Genomic DNA, 20,703 nt, shown 5'->3' with positions numbered 1-20,703 from the left:
ACAGACTGCCTCCTCAAGTGGGTCCCTGACCCCCGAGTAGCCTAACTGGGAGGAACCCCCCAGTAGGAGCAGACTGACACCTCACACGGCCAGGTACTCCTCTGAGACAAAACTTCCAGAGGAACGATCAGGCAGCAACATTTGCTGTTCACCAATATCCACTGTTCTGCAGCCTCCGTGCAAACAGGGTCTGGAGTGGACCTCCAGCAAACTCCAAGAGACCTGCAGCTGAGGGTCCTGACAGTTAGAAGGAAAACTAACAAACAGAAAGGACATCCACACCAAAACCCCATCTGTATGTCACCATCATCAAAGACCAAAGGTAGATAAAACCACAAAGATGGGGAAAAAACAGAGCAGAAAAATTGGAAACTAAAAATCAGAGTGCCTCTCCTCCTCCAAAGGAATGCAGCTCCTCACCAGCAATGGAACAAAGCTGGATGGAGAATGACTTCGATGAGTTGAGAGAAGAAGGCTTCAGATGATCAAACTAATCTGAGCTAAAGGACGAAGTCTGAACCCATGGCAAAGAAGTTAAAAACCTTGAAAAAAAATAGACAAATGGTTAACTAGAATAACCAATGCAGAGAACTCCTGAAAGGACCTGATGGAGGTGAAAAGCAAGGCAAGAGAACTACATGATGAAAGCACAAGCCTCAGTACTTGATTCCATCAGCTGGAAGAAAGGGTATCAGTGATGGAAGATCACATGAATGAAATGAAGCAAGAAGAGAAGTTTAGGAAAAAAAGAATACAAAGAAATGAACAAAGCCTCCAAGAAATATGGGACTATGTGAAAAGACCAAATCTACATCTGATTGGTGTACCTGAAAGTGACGGGAAGAATGGAACCAAGTTGGAAAACACTCTGCAGGATGTTATCCAGGAGAACTTCCCCAATCTAGCAAGGCAGGCCAATATTCAAATTCAGGAAATACAGAGAATGCCACAAAGATAATCCTTGAGAAGAACAACTCCAAGACACATAATTGCCAGATTCACCAAAGTTGAAATGAAGGAAAAAATGTTAAGGGCAGCCAGAGAGAAAGGTCGGGTTACCCACAAAGGGAATACCATCAGACTAACAGCAGATCTCTCAGCAGAAACTCTACAAGCCAGAAGAGAGTGGGGGCCAATATTCAACATTCTTAAAGAAAAGAATTTTCAACCCAGAATTTCATATCCAGCCAAACTAAGCTTCATAAGTGAAGGAGAAATAAAATTCTTTACAGGCAAGCAAATGCTGAGAGATTTTGTCACCACCAGGCCTGCCCTAAAAGAGCTCCTGAAGGAAGCGCTAAACATGGAAAGGAACAACCGGTACCAGCCGCTGCAAAATCATGCCAAAATGTAAAGACCATCGATGCTAGGAAGAAACTGCATGAACTAACGAGCAAAATAACCAGCTAACATCATAATGACAGGATCAAATTCACACAAAACAATATTAAAAATGTAAATGGGCTAAATGCTCCAATTAAATGACACAGACTGGCAAATTGGATAAACAGTCAAGACCCATCAGTGTGCTGTATTCAGGAAACCCATCTCACATGCAGAGACACACATAGGCTCAAAATAAAGGGATGGAGGAAGATCTACCAAGCAAATGGAAAACAAAAAAAGGCAGGGGTTGCAATCCTAGTCTCTCATAAAACAGACTTTAAACCAACAAAGATCAAAAGAGACAAAGAAGGCCATTACATAATGGTAAAGGGATCAATTCAACAAGAAGAACTAACTATCCTAGACATATATGTACCCAATACAGAAGCACCCAGATTCATAAAACAAGTCCTTAGAGACCTGCAAAGAGACAGACTCCCATACAATAATAATGGGAGACTTTAACAACCCACTGTCAACATTAGACAGATCAACGAGACAGAAAGTTAACAAGGATATCCAGTAATTGAACTCAGCTCTGCACCAAGTGGACCTAATAGACATCTACAGAGCTCTCCACCCCAAATCAACAGAATACACATTCTTCTGAGCACCACATCACTCTTATTCCAAAACTAACCAAATAGTTGGAAGTAAAGCACTCCTCAGCAAATGTAAAAGAACAGAAATTAAAACAAACTGTCTCTCAGACCACAGTGCAGTCAAACTAGAACTCAGGATTAAGAAACTCACTCAAAACCGCTCAACTACATGGAAACTCAACAACCTGCTCCTGAATGACTACTGGGTACATAACGAAATAAAGGCAGAAATAAAGATGTTCTTTGAAACCAACGAGAACAAAGACACAACATACCAGAATCTCTGGGACACATTTAAAGCAGTGTATAGAGGGAAATTTATAGCACTACATGCCCACAAGAGAAAGCAGGAAAGATCTAAAATTGACACCCTAACATCACCATTAAAAGAACTAGAGAAGCAGGAGCAAACATAGAGAGCTAGAGAAGCAGGAGAAACAGGAGAAAAAGCTGGCAGAAGGCAAGAAATAACTAGATCACAGCAGAAAAGAAGGAGATAGAGACACAAAAAACCCTTCAAAAAATCAGGGAATCCCGGAGCTGGTTTTTTGAAAAGATCAACAAAATTGATACACCACTAGCAAGACTAATAAGAAAAGAGAGAAGAATCAAATAGATGTAATAAAAAAATGATAAAGAGGATATCACCACCAATCCCACAGAAATACAAACTACCATCAGAGAATACTATAAACACCTCTACACAAATGAACTAGAAAATCTAGAAGAAAATGATAAATTCCTGGACACATACACCCTCCCAAGACTAAAGAGGAAGAAGTTGAATCCCTGAATAGACCACTAACAGGCTCTGAAAGTGAGGCTATAATTAATAGCTTACCAACCAAAAAAAGTCCAGGACCAGACAGATTCAAAGCCAAATTCTACCAGAGGTACAAGAAGGAGCTGGTACCATTCCTTCTGAAACTACTCCAATCAATAGAAAAAGAGGGAATCCTCCCTAACTCATTTTATGAGGCCAGCATCATCCTGATACCAAAGCCTGACAGAGACACAACAAAAAAAGAGAATTTTAGACCAATATCCCTGATGAACATTGATGAGAATATCCTCAATACAATACTGGCAAACCGAATCCAGCAGCACATTAAGAAGCTTATCCACCATGATCAAGTGGGCTTCATCCTTGGGATACAAGGCTGGTTCAACATATGCAAATCAATAAATGTAATCCAGCATATAAACAGAAACAAAGAAAAAAATCACATGATTATATCAATAGATGCAGAAAAGGCCTTTGACAATATTCTACAGCCATTCATACTAAAAACTCTCAGTAAATTAGGTATTCATGGGACGTATCTCAAAATACTAAGAGCTATTTATGACAAACCCACAGCCAATATCATACTGAATGGGCAAAAACTGGAAGCATTCCCTTTGAAAACTGGCACAAGACAGGGATGCCCTCTCTCACCACTCCTATTCAACATAGTGTTGGAAGCTCTGGCCAGGGCAATCAGGCAGGAGAAAGAAATAAAAGGTATTCAATTAGGAAAAGAGGAAGTCAAATTGTTCCTACTTGCAGATGACATGATTGCATATTTAGAAAACCCCATCATCTCAACCCAAAATCTCCTTAAGCTGATAAGCAACTTCAGGAAAGGCTCAGGATACAAAATCAATGTGCAAAAATCACAAGCATTCTTATACACCAATAACAGACAAACAGAGCCAAATCATGAGTGAACTCCCATTCACTATTGCTTCAAAGAGAATAAAATACCTAGGAATACAACTTACAAGGGATGTGAAGGACCTCTTCAAGAAGAACTGCAAACCACTGCTCAACAAAATAAAAGAGGACACAAACAAATGGAAGAATATTCCTTGCTCATGGTTAGGAAGAATCAATATCGTGAAAATGGCCATACTGCCCAAGGCAATTCATAGATTCAATGCCATCACCATGAAGCTACCAATGACTTTCTTCACAGAATTGGAAAAAACTACTTTAAAGCTCATATGGAAACAAAAAAGGGCCCGCATTGCCAAGACAATCCTAAGCCAAAAGAACAAAGCTGGAGGCATCATGCTACCTGACTTCAAACTATACTACAAGGCTATAGTAACCAAAACAGCATGGTACTGGTACCAAAACAGCATGGTACTGGTATCAAAACAGAGATATAGACCAATGGAACAGAACAGAGCTCTCAGAAATAATACCACATATCTACAACCATCTGATATTTGACAAACCTGACAAAAACAAGAAATGGGGAAAGGATTCCCTATTTAATAAATGGTGCTGGGAAAACTGGATAGCCATATGTAGAAAGCTGAAACTGGATCCCTTCCTTACACCTTATACGAAAATTAATTCAAGATGGATTGAAGACTTAAATGTTAGACCTAAAACCATAAAAACCCTAGAAGAAAACCTAGGCAATACCATTCAGGATAGAGGCATGGGCAAGGACTTCATGACTAAAACAACAAAAGCAATGGCAACAAAAGCCAAAATTGACAAATGGGATCTAATTAAACTAAAGAGCTTCTGCACAGCAAAAGAAACTACCATCAGAGTGAACAGGCAACCTACAGAATGGGAGAAAAGTTTTGCAATCTACTCATCTGACAAAGGGCTAATATCCAGAATCTACAATGAACTCAAACAAATTTATAAGAAAAAAACAAAGAACCCCATCAAAAAGTGGGCGAAGGATATGAACAGACACTTCCAAACGAAGACATTTATGCAGCCAAAAGACACATGAAAAAATGCTCATCATCACTGGCCATCAGAGAAATGCAAATCAAAACCACAATGAGATACCATCTCACACCAGTTAGAATGGCAATCATCAAAAAGTCCGGAAACAACAGGTGCTGGAGAGGATGTGGAGAAATAGGAACACTTTTACACTGTTGGTGGGACTGTAAACTAGTTCAACCATTTTGGGAGACAGTGTGGTGATTCCTCAAGGATCTAGAACTAGAAATACCATTTGACCCAGCCATCCCATTACTGGGTGTATACCCAAAGGATTATAAAACATGCTGCTATAAAGACACATGCACACGTATGTTTATTGCAACACTATTCACAATAGCAAAGACTTGGAACCAACCCAAATGTCCAACAATGATAGACTGGATTAAGAAAATGTGGCACATATGCACCAAGGAATACTATGCAGCCATAAAAAAGGATGAGTTCATGTCCTTTGTAGGGACATGGATGAAGCTGGAAACCATCATTCTCAGCAAACTATCGCAAGGACAAAAAACCAAGCACCGCATGTGCTCACTCATAGGGGGGAATTGAACAATGAGAACACCTGGACACAGGAAGGGGAACATCACACACTGGGGCCTGTTGTGGGGTGGGGGGAGGGGGGAGTGATAGCATTAGGAAATATACCTAATGTTAAATGACAAGTTAATTGGTGCAGCACACCAGCATGGCACATGTATACATATGTAACTAACCTGCACATTGTGCACATGTACCCTAAAACTTAAAGCATAGTAAAAAAAAAAAGAAAAGAAAGAGAAAATATTTTATAATTTTCCCAATTGTTAGTGCAGAATAAAAATAAAACTGTTAGGATACAAGAGATTTATCTCAGTTTCTGATCAATGGGCTTTCCATAAGTAAGAATTTCTTAAAGCAATGAACATGTCATATAACCAAGAAATAGTGTAAAATATGAAAGAATTAAGGCCAAGTATACCCAGATTCTAAGTAAGCCTCTGGCTTCCAACATCAATTGCTTGTGGTTACACACTAATATTAACTGTTGTTAAAAAAAATTATTTACTACCCTATCAATATCTCTTCTAAAAAGTTCTTTAATAATTTTTTATTTAATTAATTTAATCTTTACAACAACCATAAAAATTCGACATTATTTTTACTCATATTTTAGGGTTGAAAACAGTGATGTTCCTGGCCAAAGATAACATATTTAGGAATGGCTGATACAAGAAGTCGTTTTCTGGAAGGTTGTATATCTGAAATTTCTGTCTACCCCCACCAACCAAATGATGCCAGTAGTTGTCAAACTGTTTCATAGCACACTAGAATTCTGATGTGTCTCAGGGACCAGTACAAGGAAGGAGAGAAAGAAAAAAACATACCTGCCCCTCTAGCTCTGGGTTTTCTACTTGAGTTTCAACCACAGCATTTCTATTATTATATGTATTAGGGTTACTCGTAATGTTTTGTTCAAAAAAAGCATCAAACCTTAGTACTATAGCATGCTGCCACTAACGACTTTAAAGCTGGAACCCGGTCTTATACATTTCTTATTGCCACTATATTGTTCATATACATTGACCTATTAGCAGATTTTCTAAGAAAGGATCAGAAGCCCTGGGCCCCAGTGACCCAGGTCAGAGGCTACTTTTACTTTAGCTGCTATGGGCTTCAGGAACACTCTTGCCCCAGCATCTTCACAGACATGTGTCTGTTTCTCTTGAAAACCAACCTAATTATTCACAAAAACCAATCCAATTATTCACAATACCTGAGGCATTCTCCCCAGTGTCACATCTCACTGAAACCTCTCCCAAGAGAAAAGTGATTTTTTCTCCGAGTATTATACAACAATTTTCAATCGGAAATTGTATAATCAGCAATACTGTATAAAAAAAGAACAAATGAAGTATTACTTTTCACATTAGGTTTATAAATCCCTTTTCATTTATGAATCCTAATTTTAACAGCAAAAAAAGCAAATGTACTCAGAAAAAAATTATATCTGTTTAAAAGTACATGAAACACTTTCCCCAAAAAAATCTTTGATACTCTCAAAGGTAGTTTGCGCATAGAAATTTAATTAGTGGACTAAAGTTTTTACTTCTGGCCTTGGCTTAATGCTACAATTTTATACCAGTGACTCTGTCTTTAAAATTTGGATATAAGTGTTCTCCATAGGGTGTTTGGGGTAAACAAATATACTGTGTTATTAATGTTTATAAAGCAACATTAGACAAAGGCTTATGAAAAGTATTCCTTATATAAAGGGCAGGTTGTCATAAACTTGGGAGGAGGGCTCATCTGTGGGTGCATCGTGAAAAAGAAAGACAGCTAGGAAAAAAACTTGTATTTTCCCTGTCTAGTCTCTACCCATGCATGCATTGGACTGACTGGTCTACCCCTGTGTGGCATTTCACTAGACTCCCTAACTAGTGGCACTTGGGGGAGAGGTCAGAGATTACTAGGGACATTGTGTGCCTCCACTGAGATGCACTGGAACCTTTCTGTAGTTTCTGTGCTCCAGGACTGGGGCCAAGGGGCAGGAGAAACGTTGAGAGCAAAGGCAACTGATATCTCCAAGCCCCTTATTAACTGTCAGGCACTGCAAAACTGTGATTTCAAGTAACTACTCTATTATCACCAACCCCATTTTTTTTTTCAGATAACACTTTAGGTCAATGTAACGAATGATGCCCAAGATTGTACGCCTGGCAAGAAGTGGGACTGAGAATTGAATCTGGGCTGGCCTAACTCCAAAGTTCTCTTGTTTTTTGAATCTGAAAACTCATATCAACTGTTTTATCACTTTATGATTAATTTACTCTTAGTGTTTAGACTCCTTAAAGGGAAGAAAGAAGCAACCTGATTGTGATCACTTTTCTACTTAACAAATCACTTTCCTATAGTTTATCAGTAAAATCAAATTTATAAGAAGTATGTGTACTTAAGTTATGTAAGAAATCATCTTTCAGAATTGATACTCTGGATTTCAGTTTCAAAATGGGGGCTCAGTCCCCCAAGGCATAAAAGTGAAAAACTTTATTACCTTTCTTTTAAATTCATCTTTTAGTTCTTGGATGGGGGAGGTAGGAGACTAAATAATGCTTGAAGTGACACATACCACTAAATTATATGCATTCATGTGATTGATTGAGGATTGTTGCTCAGTATTGTGTAATATACCAAAGAGATACCTTAGGCTAACAACATTGGCACTCAGAAGCTGGTCTCATAGCGTAAAGAAAGAAAAATGCACTCTTTAAGCAAGACATTGTATTTAAAAACTTGCAAAGGCATGCAATTTTCACTTTGCATGGGGAAGAGTGCAAATCAACAACATGGTTCATATATGCAGAAGTTTCAGTTAACATGATACCACACAAGTGAGGACTGTCTGGACAGAAAGAAAAAATAAGCACTGGGAATTTTTTTGTTTTTGTACACTGTCTTCACAACTCAAAAATGTAAAATAATGCAGAAAATGCCTCATAAAAATGATGCCTGAAATATTTCCCTGAAACTAGTACAATGCATTTAAACTTAGGTCAACCCTTTAACATTTCAGAATATTAACAACTAAAACCCACAAAAAGCTTTCTGATCAAATTAGACAGCAATGAAATTTAAAGTGTATCTTTATTTCCAAGCAGTAACCCAGAAATGCTGTCTTGGAAAGAATCGAAACCTTAAGGTCAATTTTGTCCTAAATCTGTCTCATTGTACCATTTTCACATATGAGTTGCTTATAGTATTATATTTTCTACAGTTCTCATTTTGTAGTTGATAAGGGATTTTGAAATGGTCACTCACCAAAAATGATTACTACTATTTAAACATATATATGTATACGTGCGTGTGTGTGTGTATATATATAGATGCTTGTGTGTGTATGTGTGTGTGTGCATGCTGATATTGATGGCTGTTCTTTTTTTCAATAAAAACCTGCAAGCTAGGGCAAACAAGGTAGTCTGAATAATGCTCCACAAATAGCAGGCAGGTCTTTTCCAATACAATGGACTAACAATGAATATAGTTTTTGTAAGGATAAATTATGAAAGACTTTGAAATAGAACAAAAAAATTACTGGGTGTATTCAATGGAAAATAAGACATCTAGCATAAGCGTCTGGGTTATCTGCTTCTACGGGGCCCTAAGCTTCTTCACAAGAAGAGTTATTTTGTAACTTTACAAGTTATAAATAACGACAGCAGCCCATCTAACACTGGTCTAATGATGTGAAAAGTATGTCTGGTGGAGAGACAAGTGATTTAGCCGCATGTACCCCTGCCCTGGTAGAAAAGGCCAGTTTTGTTTGTATCAATTTGTAAATTTACTTTAGCATTTTGTTTGTTTGTTTGTTTGTTTGGGGAGTGTTTTTTTTTTTTTTTTTTTTTTTTTTTTTTGAGATGGAATTTCACTCTATCACCCAGGCTGGAGTGCAGTGGCATGATGTTGACTCACTGCAGCCTCCCGGGTCCAAGCAATTCTCTAACCTCAGCTTCCCAAGTAGCTGAGAATACAGGCAGGCACTGCCATGCCCAGCTAATTTTTGTATTTTTTGTAGAGATAGGGTTTCTCCATGTAGGCCAGGCTAGTCTTGAACTCCTGACCTCAGGTGATCAGCCCACCTCAGCCTCCCAAAGTGCTGGGATTACAGGCGTGAGCCACCATGCCTGGCCCCACATTTTAGCACTTCTGATTCAACTATATATATAATATTTCAACTTTGAAGTCTCCTTTGAACTGGTTGTAACATCTTACTGGTTCCCTCATAAATGACTTAAATAAAATCTTTCATGTGTTTATTTTACATGAGAGTCATAATTTTACTTTAAAAAATCCTTTAACAGCTTATAGGATATATAAGGTTTTAGACAATTAGAAATAAAGTATAGAATTTGATGCTCACTATCTGAATGATTTACACCAAACTATAATGTAAGTGAAGATAGTGTTTTGATAAATGCCCTTGGTTTCTGGTGTCCTCAGCAGCTGTACTATGTTCTCCTATTGGTGAAAGATGTAGATAATTCATATTTGAAAATTGCTCAAGAAAAAAAACACACAGTACTAAATAAGAACATGCAAGTGAAAAATATTGAGTTTTCATAGAACTAGAAGTATTGCTTTTTGTTAATGGATATTTCTTTCCTATTCTTTTATAATGCAGGAAATATTTAGGCATGGGGTCCTGAGTTCTACCAGCATTTTTGTTTTTTTGCATGAGTAGAGAGAGTAGCAATCCCCCTTTTCCTTGACACTTTTTAAGTAGCTAACTGCCTCTCTACCATGCTTCCACAGCACTCTCCAAATATCTCTTACAGCACTGATTATACTGCATCGTAATTGTAATTCTTGGTCATCTATCTACTTTACCAGAGTGTGAGTTCCCTGAGAAGAGAGAATAAGTCATAATCTCTATGACTTCACCTGGTGAATGAAATATATGATGAGTTGTCTGGTTAAATATTTACCAAAATTACAATAATAAACTGTAGATTGGGCCTACAGTATTAGCTAGTAGACTAATGAATATCAACTCCTATCAGATTCGGATATACAGAAGGTATACAATGCTTAAATATTTCATGTTAATAAGCTAAAGGAGAAAAACAATAACAATGATAAGCCAGCATAAATATATTGTAATCTGGTCCCCATGGATGTGACTTTGATATTTGTCATTATTTCAATAAACAAGCTTATAAAATCTTTTTAATAGTATTTTTGAGACACGACCAAATTAGACTAATTACATTTGAACAGAATTTATTTTCTTTTCATCATTTTCCTCATCCATTACCCAGACCCAGTGATCACAGAGATCTGACAAAAAACACTTCCTGGAATACTTCGCAGAAAATCTTTACATTGATGGAAAAACAGGTATTTTAAATTATTATTCTCATGCCAAGTATGTGTTAGATAAATCAGAAAGTATTTTCTTGAAAAGTTCACTTAAGTACTCTCTTCAGGGAACTACACAGACCTCTGTGCCAACTCTCCGCTGACTTGTGGAAACAGAAGTATTTTTTGTTTTCTTCTAAAAAAAATTATAGAAATAATTGAAGTCTGCATTATGATGGGAAAGGCAAAGAACAACCAATTTGGCTGAAACCTCCTGTTTGCATACATTTTAGCAAACTAGTCAAATCTGACAGGGTCTGGCAGTAAACTATCCTAAATCATTTTTTTTCTCTTTCCTTAGATGGCTAGTTCATGGAAATGCACTAAGGTATCTATGAGGTTAATAATTTGGTGGTCATTCAGTCAATCATTCTATGTGCATTTATTCTTTTGTGCCAACCACTATTTGAGTCACTAGGGATAGAGTAGTAAATAAAACACAGTCCCTATTATCTTAGAACTTTATATCCAGCAGTATTCCATGGTTGCATCATGAGGTATGTAAGCTTTTTCCCTATATTCCCCATAGAAAAGTTCTCTTACATTTGGAGAGAGAAAGCATTCCACGTGATGGCTGTATTTGGAAGCATGGGGGCAGCATTCTCACGCTTGATGTACACTAAATAACATGTCCACAGTATATTCTTTTCTTGGAGATTCTATTATGCTGAGACCACTGGCAGGGCTGAGTGTGATGAAACCACACTATGACACAAAAGGATATGACCAATGGCATTTGTTGTTTGGCTTTTGTTTACAAAAAGCTTAAAAATAACTAAATTCAATTCTTGTCCTGATCCTAGAGAGTTGATTTTAGGCCAACTCTCTCTGTTGCTGTTGGCATGACATTACCAAGATCAAGCTCGCAGTCTGTTCTCCACCTCAGTAAACTTTAGGCAGAGTGAACTCAATATCATATTTAAGCACTGTACCCATGGTTGTTTACCTTCTTGCAATTTCCTGATTACAACATGGGGACAGGTAAAAGTCTTCAATTGGGCACTTTTAACTCTTGCTGGAAAACCAAATCAATAACTTTCTCTATATGTCTTATGAAAGACAACACACCACGTTTTACTTAGATATCATGTTTCTAACACTAATATGGAAGCTGTGATAACTTATTGTTACAGTTGGCTGATTGTGTGGGCATCTTTCCCACTTGCTTATGAGCTCCTCCAGGGTAGGAGCAGACTCTTAACCTTCTTTGTACATGTCAATGTCAAGCACAGTCCCAGCCATAGTGGAGGTCATTAGTGAACTGCTGTCATATGTCATATGGCCAAATATTAATGAGAGCCAAGAAAAAGCCAATCAACTGGAACTGAGATTCTAAAACAATTTGAAGAACCTCTTTGTAGTGGTATCAATTTATTGCTATACCTTTTTTAGAAAGAAAGAAGACTGATTCAAACTCTTCCTTTGTTCTATTATATCTTCCGGTAGTAGAAATGTACCTGAATATTTGTGATTCAGGGATATAATTACAAAAGTTACCTCTTTGGGGATACAGCTATTAAATTTTCATAATTCCAAACTAATTTTAGCTGCTGTATGCACATTAGAAGTCCAGTTTAGAAGCAGCAAAATCTGTTATTTCAAAACGGGATAGTGACAATAGCTTTCCTTTTAAATCTCAGTGAAAAATATACTTATGATCTGTCTTAAAGAAAAACACCACTAAATCTTAAACCTACACTTGAAAGAAAATAACTCATAACATCTCAATGAACTCTCCCACAGGTGAAATAACAAGTTTTGAAATTCAGCCACCATCACAGCTGAGAAGGATGTGAAAGCTGGTTCTGAATTGCAATCACCAACTCACAGCATGTAACTAAAAGTCTCCTCTCCTCCAAAACCAGAGCCCAGATCATCGGCAGAATTCCCAAACTCATGAGTTGAGATAGTGCAGGATTAAATATGAACTTTTTCTCAAAATCTGATGGATCCAAGCTATAGTATCTCAAGCATTTTTGTCCAATTATAGTTTGAAAAGTCAAGGTGAGGCTTAAACTAAACTTATATCTAAGCATAACCAGTGCATAAGTGAAAAATTACAAGAAAACTTAAGTGCCACTTCAAAATAGACTTTAAAACAAGAAACAAAACAAAAACTCAAAAACTTTGGCAAAAATTATGTCCCTTCCTGCAACCACTTGGAAGAAAAGTGAGTAAAACCTACTTATATGATAAAATGTCATTTACTTGGAACCCATTTAAACAGACTCTTCAATCATGTGGATCATTTTTTGTCTTTTCATTATTTTTGGACAAATATTTCTCCAATTTGTAACACATTTAACCTTCAAGAATCATGCTTCTTTACAACAGCATCAATAGCACAAAATTTTAAGAAGTATGGTGCTATGAAAAATAGCATAGTAAGATAAATTTTTGCAGACATTTTTGGTTTTCAAAAAATTATTCCATGAAACACAGGCTTTACCTTTGTAAACTAAGAAGTAGAAGAAAACCTAATTATATGGAAAGAAAAAAAAATTCATTATGCATAAAAATCCTTGGCATATATATCTGGGGCTAAATAAATCAAACATGTCTTTATTGGCCGGGCGTGGTGGCTCATGCCTGTAATCCCAGCACTTTGGGAGGCCGAGGTGGGTGGATCACGAGGTCAGGAGATCGAGACCACCCTGGCTAACACGGTGAAACCCGGTCTCTACTAAAAATACAAAAAAAAAAAAAAAATAGCCGGGCGTGGTGGCGGGAGCCTGTAGTCCCAGATGCTGCGGAGGCTGAGGCAGGAGAATGGCGTGAATGCGGGAGGCGGAGCTTGCAGTGAGCAGAGATCGCGCCAAGGCACTCCAGCCTGGGCGACAGAGACAGACTCCGTCTCAAAAAAAAAAAAAAAAAAAAAAGTCTTTATTGTTTTGCAGGATTGAAGAGTAATCACAAACCCTCTGCAAACAGGTTAAATGACCTTAGCTCAAGCCCTTCAGTTCTCTTGCCTAATATTTAATTGCAAAAGTCTATGGCTGGGTTTAAGAAAAGACATGGCTCGTTTATCAAAAAATGTCTGATTGTACATGAAGTCATGACATAAGATTCTATCGGCATCTAGCCACTCAGCTGAAGTAGGGGTATGCAAGAGTCTTCTTCACCACATTTTCCTTAATTTTGTTTTTATGCTGCAGGCCCTGAGATATGGGCTAGGGCCTTGTCTCTACTCCGGGCTCTGGTGCATTTCAGCCCTTTGGAAGGTGGGAGCCTGAGGCAGGTCTGCAGAAGATACTGTAGGGTCAAAATCTCTGCTTTAAGCTAGTTTTGACTTGAGGTTTTCCAAAAAGTTAGGGCATTTGCAAGAATGTGGGGCAGAAAAAAAATTAGAACTCTATCTCTGTAACTATATATGTGACTTTTGTAGCCATGGCTAAAGGGTAAGAACCACAAAGAATATCAAATGTGGTAAAGGTAAAAGGAACTCAGATGCTGAGATTGTTCCCACTCCGCTTTTAGAGTAAAAGGCATTAGGGAACAAGGAAAAGAGTATTTTCAGGCGTAATGGTTATGTAAACAAAAATTTCAGTGATCTCAGCAATTTTTTTTGTTTCAGTTGTGAGGCAAATGTTTATTATGGCAAACCTCTGTAACTATTTTCAAGCATGTAACAAAAGTTTAGTTTTGAAAACTGCCTTTATTATGAAGGTAGTGAGACAGAATTTTTTTTTTTTTTTTTTGGGACGGAGTCTTGCTCTGTCACCCAGGCTGGAGTACAGTGGTGTGACCTCGGCTCATTGTTACCTTCCTCTCCAAGAATCAAGCGATTCCCAGGCCTCAGACTCCCAAGTAGCTGGGATTACTGGCGTGAGCCACCATACCATGCAAATTTTTGTATATTTAGCAGAGATGGGGTTTCACCATTATTGGCCAGGCTGTTCTCAAACTCCTGACCTCAACTGATCTGCCCCTCCTCAGCCCCCTAAAGTGCTGGGATTACAGGTGTGAGCCACCATGCCTGGCCAAGACAGAAAATACTAATAGGCATGATGTTTGTTTTGGTAAATGTGTGTGTCTTTTTATTATTTTAACAAAGTTTTATTTTTTACATGGGGTTGCAGAAGTAAAGATGAGGTTAGTGTGGGAAAAAAAATTTTTAAACATATTTGATATGTCATATCATTGGTGGTAGTTTTTAAAGTCCAATGTTGACTTTATAAAAGTGTTTGTAACACTCTTTTAGTGTTAAAGTTATAAATTGATTATGGGTCTTTGCAAATATAAATAATGTTCATAAAAAAAATAAAAACACCTTTTTCTTGCTCCAGAGCTATACCATCAGGTAGATTAAAAGAAAATTTTTCTTACTTTCAATACAGAGGCTATCTCAAAAATAGATTCACAAACTAGGTTTACTTCACTTCCAGAATTTAATTTCTCATTTTCTGCAGGATTTTAAACTGGCTGCTTTCCTGAAGACACCTTTGGTGAGGGGTCCTTTTTGATTAAGAAAGAAAAGTACATCCAATAGGGAAACAAAGGAGATAAGCAAAATGGCATTTCACACATACAGACAAGGGAATACTTATCCTTTTTGGCACATACTTACCCCCTTTGGCTACCAGAGGCTATGGGGTTTTGCTAGGGTAAAAGTACTAAAAGATTGGGACTAAAAGAACAGCTAGAAAGATTCAAGTCAATTTTTGGGGGGAGCGCAATGGTGGTTACCAGGGGCTGGGGTGGTGGTGAGGTTGGGGAGATATTGGTCAAAGGATACAAAAGTTCAGTTAGATAGCAGAAGTAAGGTCAGGTGCTCTATTAAATAACATGATTACTATACTCAATAACAAGGTACTGCATTTCTAAAAATGGCTAAGAGAGTGGATTTTAAGTGTTCTCTAATTTTGCTTTCTTTCTATCAGTATGTCCTCTACTTACAGTGCAGGAAGAGAATGGGTTTTGGAGACAAGCAATCTGTAGGATTTAAAACCTAGTTAGGCCACTTAGCTACTGTGTATCCTTGAGTAAAGTACTGAGGCTTTTGAAAACACAGACCATGAAGTAGAGATGGTGACATAGTAAGAACCACCTCCTACGTTTGCTGTGAAGGATAAATAATAAGGTGGCTAGATGAGTGTCTGGCACTTATAGATGAACAATATAGCATTAAATGCCACACATCTAGTATAACACCTGAAGGATAATGAATACTCAATAAATGCTGCTTAGTAGTGATTCTTTAATATGTCAACTGGAAATAACTCAGTGGCTTTCATCTGACCCATTCTACAGACAAAAGATAAATGAATGCCAGGGAACGTACCTTTATGCTTTAAGTACTTGACATATAAATAATAAAAGTTTTTAAAACTTAAGCATAACATTGAGTAGTCTCTGCTGCTACACTGATAAAAGAGGACTTTCATAACAATGTGGAGTTGAAGAAAGGATTTGTGTGAGAGAATGTGAATTCTCTGTCTAAAGAGAAAATTCTAATTTATCTGAGTAGGTTTATGTGGGTCTTTCCTGAAATCAGGAAACTACATGATCTCTCCCTATATGTCTTCCTTATGATTCTACAGTAGTTAAATCAGATTTTTAGCCAAAGGCAGTGGTGTCTATAATTTTTCCATTTGGTGACATATTTACGTCTCAGAGCTCTCCTTTCCCAAACCCCCTTTCCCATTAGCTAACAGGTCAAGTGAGCCTTACCAGAACAGGTTTGAGCAGATTGTCATTCTCACAAATATTTGGCAGAGAAACTCCAGAGAGCTGTCCAGTCATAGGTGATGTTGATGGTGCAGACACATTGTCCAGGCAAGTGCTAGAACCCCAGCAACAGCCCCAGTTTATGATAGATCCTCTTCTTTTAAATGTCTTCTGACCTGAGTCTAAGGAAAAAGTGAGCTTATTACAAAACCTAGTTTAATTCACTTAACCTTATTTCTATAACTTCCATTTTATGGCATGTTTGTTGCTATGGCTAAAAGAGGAAAAAGAATGCTTGTAGATGGCTTTTGTTATTGACAATTCAACATATAATATTTCACTAAAATATCTTACCAATGAAAGAAAAATCAATGAAGGAAGAATCAAATGTTTGGGTTCTTCTCCCATCAACTTTTGGAACATCACTGGTTTGTCTGAGTTTTGGCACTACAATTTCAAAGGTGAAGAAAAAAGACTCCCTTACTGATCTTTAACAATTTAAAGCAAAAAAAATTTCATAATGACACATATATGTTTCCCCATTTTAAAGATGAGACTAAGCATACAAAAAAAGTTTAAATGAGACTATAATTAGTGAGAAAAAGAAAGTGAGAAGAGAGGAGGGAGAAAGGAAGATAAAGGGGGAAGGGTAAGTAGGAGGAAGAGGACAAGATGAAAAAAAGGAGGAAGAAAAAGGAAGAAGGAAGAGGAGGAAGAAGAAAGAGGAAAAATAACGAGGAGAAGGGAAAAGAGAGTTTTCTCTGTCTAGATGTTCGCTAAAAATAAAGAATGCATTGTTAACTGATGTCCGATCCTACTATTGAGAACACAGACAGGAAACTAATGTCCTATTTTCTTTTCTTTCTGAGCAGCTGCAAAGATATTCTTTCTTTTTATTTTTTAGTTCCTGACTTTAGAAAGCATGTTTAAGGCAGCATGGATGGATGCAAATATGAGTGAGACTTGCCCTTACTGATGAAGTGTATGATCTAATAGGGACAAAGAACTGATAGTGGTGGGGAGAAAGCAAGTGTATTAATAAATCTAATGTCATAAGGTAAAAACAAAGTACCAAAGGCATTCAGATAAAAGTAAATCACGTCTGCTTAGGAGGAGGCAAGGGAGTGATCCTTGGAGGGTGTTTGCATTTGATTTGGATTTTGAATGAGCAATATTTCAACAGATGGAGAATCTAGCATAGTGCTTTCCATCTGGTAAGTACTCAGTAACTCATTAGAAAACAATAATTAAAACTGAGGAGGGATTTAAGTAAATAAATAGTAAGTATGAACAAAATAGGCAAAAGAAAGGTCAACAGTAAGGTATGGTTTTATACCACAGTGCTGAAATGTTTTTGGTATCATTCATGTCTAATTTTAACATGAATTCTAACAGGTTTGCACATGATATGACACAAAAAAAGCTCTTTAAGTTTCCATTTCTAAAAGTGACTGACCTCTCTGTCCCTTGTTCTCAACACATACACACAGGTAACAACTATAAACTCTGGACAAACCAACAAAAATAAACCTTCCTGAAGGCACTAAAGAGTAACCAAAAGAAAACAGATACTAAGGCAAATTGGTCCCTGGTGCCCTATTTAGTTCGTTTGATGAAGTAATGTTTTCCTAAATGATACTGATGCAAGTAGATGTTAGTTTGTGTCTGGGCATTGAAGAGTTAGGTATCTATTGTAGTCTTCACTGTCTGGGCTTATTTGTAGCCATTTTACTTTGGAAGGCCTTCCAGATATTAGAAAGAACTTGGGTGTTGTGATCTAAGCTGTATCTGCTTTAGGGGACACCCCAAGCACAGTAACACTATGGTTCTTGTAGACTCAGAGAGGTACCACCTTGATGGTCTTAAACACAATCTGTGGGAATTCTTTGGATTACCAGGCAGAGGCTTTTGTTAGCTTTTCTTACTTTCTGCTAATCAAACAATCTCTCTCTGTTCTGAGCCACCTAATGCTGAAGGTGGAGTGACACAAGCACCCCTATGGCCACCAACACTATGACTCTCCCTGCTGTTACTGTGACTGTCCTGGGTCAGAACTGAAGCCCACAGAGTACTGGGTCTCACCCAAGGTCTGCTGTGACCACTTTCTGGCTACTACTTATGCTCACTCAAGGCCCTAGGGCTCTATAATCAGCTTATGGCAAGCCAGCCAGGCCAGTGTTCTTCCCTTCAGGACAGCCAGCTCCCCCAGGCCCCATGTGGGTCCAGAGTTGCCATGTGGGTGTCAGAGACTAAAGTAAAAAACCTTAGAGGTCTGCCTGGTGTTCTATTATACTGCAGCTGAGGTGGCACTCAAAGCACAAGAGGCAGTTCTTCTCACTCTCCCTTCCCCTTTCCAAAGGAAGAAAAGTTTCACCTCATTGCCACCACCACACCAGGCCACACGGAGTACTGACAGACTACCATCAGTGTTCCCTCAAGGCCCATGGGCTCTTCAGTCAGCTTGTGGTAAATGTTTCCTGGTCTGGGACTCACCCTTCAGGACAGTGGGCTCCCCTCTGGCCCAGGGCAGATCCAGAAATGTAATTCAAAAGTGAAGTCATGGAATAGGGACCCCATGAGCCTTCTTGGTGCTCTACAACCCTGTGGCCATGCTAGTACCTAAGGTGTGAGCCAAAATCCCTTTTATTTTTTCTGCTGCTTTTCTCAAGCGGGAGTTTTGCCTCGTAGTCAACACAGTTGGCAATGTGCTGGATCTCACCTGAAGCCAGTAAGTCTCAGAGAATCACCAAATGTCCTCAACAGAGTACCTGGGTATTACTGCTGATTATTCATGGCCCAAGAGCTCCTCAGTTACCAGGTGATAAATGCTGCCAAAACTTGATTCTTTCTTTCAAGGCAGTGGGTTACCTTCTGGCTCAGGGTGTGTCTAGAAATGTCATCTGGAAGCTAGGGCCTGGAATTGGGGTCTTATGACTGACCAGTTCCTGTCCTGCTGTGGCTAAGCTGATATCCAAGATGTAAGACAAACTTCTCCGTGCTCTTCTCTCTTCCTTTCCTCAAAAGGAAGGGGTCTCTTTTGGAGCCATGAGCTGTGCAAACTAGCATTACGAGAGGAGTTGACACAGCATTGTTTAGGGTAATAACTGAGGTTCGTTGCCTCATGCCAAGAAAATCAAGGATGCAGACATGCAAGGAGTGGGTTAAAGAGCAGAAGTTTAATAGTTGAAAGAAAGAAGAGAGCTTCTTCATTCAGAGAAGGGGGTCCCAAACAGGTTTCTGGGTTGGTTTTATATATGAGCTTGAGGAAGTGTTGTCTGATTTATGTAGGGCACAGAGGATTCATTGGATCAAGTGTGCTATTTACATAGCAGATAAAGAGACTGGCCACCCCACTGTAATCTTTTATTATGCAAATGGGGTCTCTACTGGACTGGTACCATGTTGTCTGCTTTTTACTGCACATGTGGTGAAAAAGGGGAAAAGGAACCTCCATGCTGACTATAGCCGGCTTCCAGCTATCCCTTTTCTATTGGAAGAGCTGCCAGCGCAAGCTTCCAGCTTGCTTATGTATGCTTGCAGCTTGATTTTTCAGGCTGCTTTTTGTTAGAAATAATTTTGGGGCTGCTATTTGTTAAAAGGAAACCTTACTGAGGACTCTTTTGTCCTCGCAATCTGCCTAAATAATTTATGTTTAGCTCCTGTATCATTTCCCCCTCAGGAGTGGTATCCCTAACTGCTGTTAGGGGGTGTTGGATGATGAGTCTTTCTGGTACTTACTGCTGAAAAGGAGTGTTGTGTAGGGAACAGCAGTTAGGGCTCCTCCTGGGGTCAATCTAAGGGTCCTCAAAAGAAAGGCGTGTCCATGGATGGTTCTGTCTGCAGCACCATTTGGAGTTTGATTACTTCTAGATGAAAAGAGATAAATTTTACAAGAAGATTTAGAATATAGGGTTTGAATATAAGTATTGAGATTACCATTATTAGTGGAGGTACTATAGGTGATAACCATGGCAGTAGAGTTTGATATCTGTTAGCTATTCTAATGGATTGTAATACTAGTTTGCCTCCACCTAATGTTGCTGTACCTTAGCAGAAATGTTAATATAAAAGTAACATTCTTTGGCCAGGTGCAGTGGCTCACACCTGCAATCCCAGCACTTTGGGAGGCTTAGGCAGGCCAATCACCTGAGGTTAGAAGTTCAAGATCAGCCTGGCCAACATGGTGAAACCCTGTCTCTACAACAATACAAAAATTAGCTGGGCATGATGGCAGGTGCCTGTAATCCCAGCTACTTGGGAGGCTGAGGCAGGAGAATCTCTTGAACCTGGGAGGTGGAGGTTGCAGTGAGCCAAGATCACGCCATTGAACTCCAGGCTGGGCAACAGAGCAAGACTCTGTCTCAAAAAAAAAAAAAAAAAAGGAACATTCTTTTTAGGATAAGTGGCATTGGA

The 20,703-nt window shown here is 38.5% G+C and overlaps 1 long non-coding RNA gene across 3 annotated transcripts in view; it reads right to left on the bottom strand.

Moving 5' to 3' along the window:
- LOC134810857 (uncharacterized) overlaps window positions 1-20,703 on the bottom strand; it is a 117,145-nt gene that overhangs the window by 50,344 nt on the left and 46,098 nt on the right. For all 3 annotated transcript variants that reach the window (XR_010159507.1, XR_010159505.1, XR_010159506.1), the window contains 4 exons: window positions 20,029-20,156; window positions 16,645-16,737; window positions 16,294-16,472; window positions 6,485-6,598 (listed from right to left, as the gene is read on the bottom strand). This is a non-coding gene — a long non-coding RNA (uncharacterized LOC134810857). The remainder of the gene's footprint in view (window positions 1-6,484; window positions 6,599-16,293; window positions 16,473-16,644; window positions 16,738-20,028; window positions 20,157-20,703) is intronic.

Source organism: Pan troglodytes, chromosome 7, assembly GCF_028858775.2.
Source record: "Pan troglodytes isolate AG18354 chromosome 7, NHGRI_mPanTro3-v2.0_pri, whole genome shotgun sequence".
Classification (NCBI taxonomy): Eukaryota; Metazoa; Chordata; class Mammalia; order Primates; family Hominidae; genus Pan; species Pan troglodytes.
Note: the sequence above shows the minus strand (reverse complement) of the source record. Positions and strands in the feature narration are given on the sequence as shown.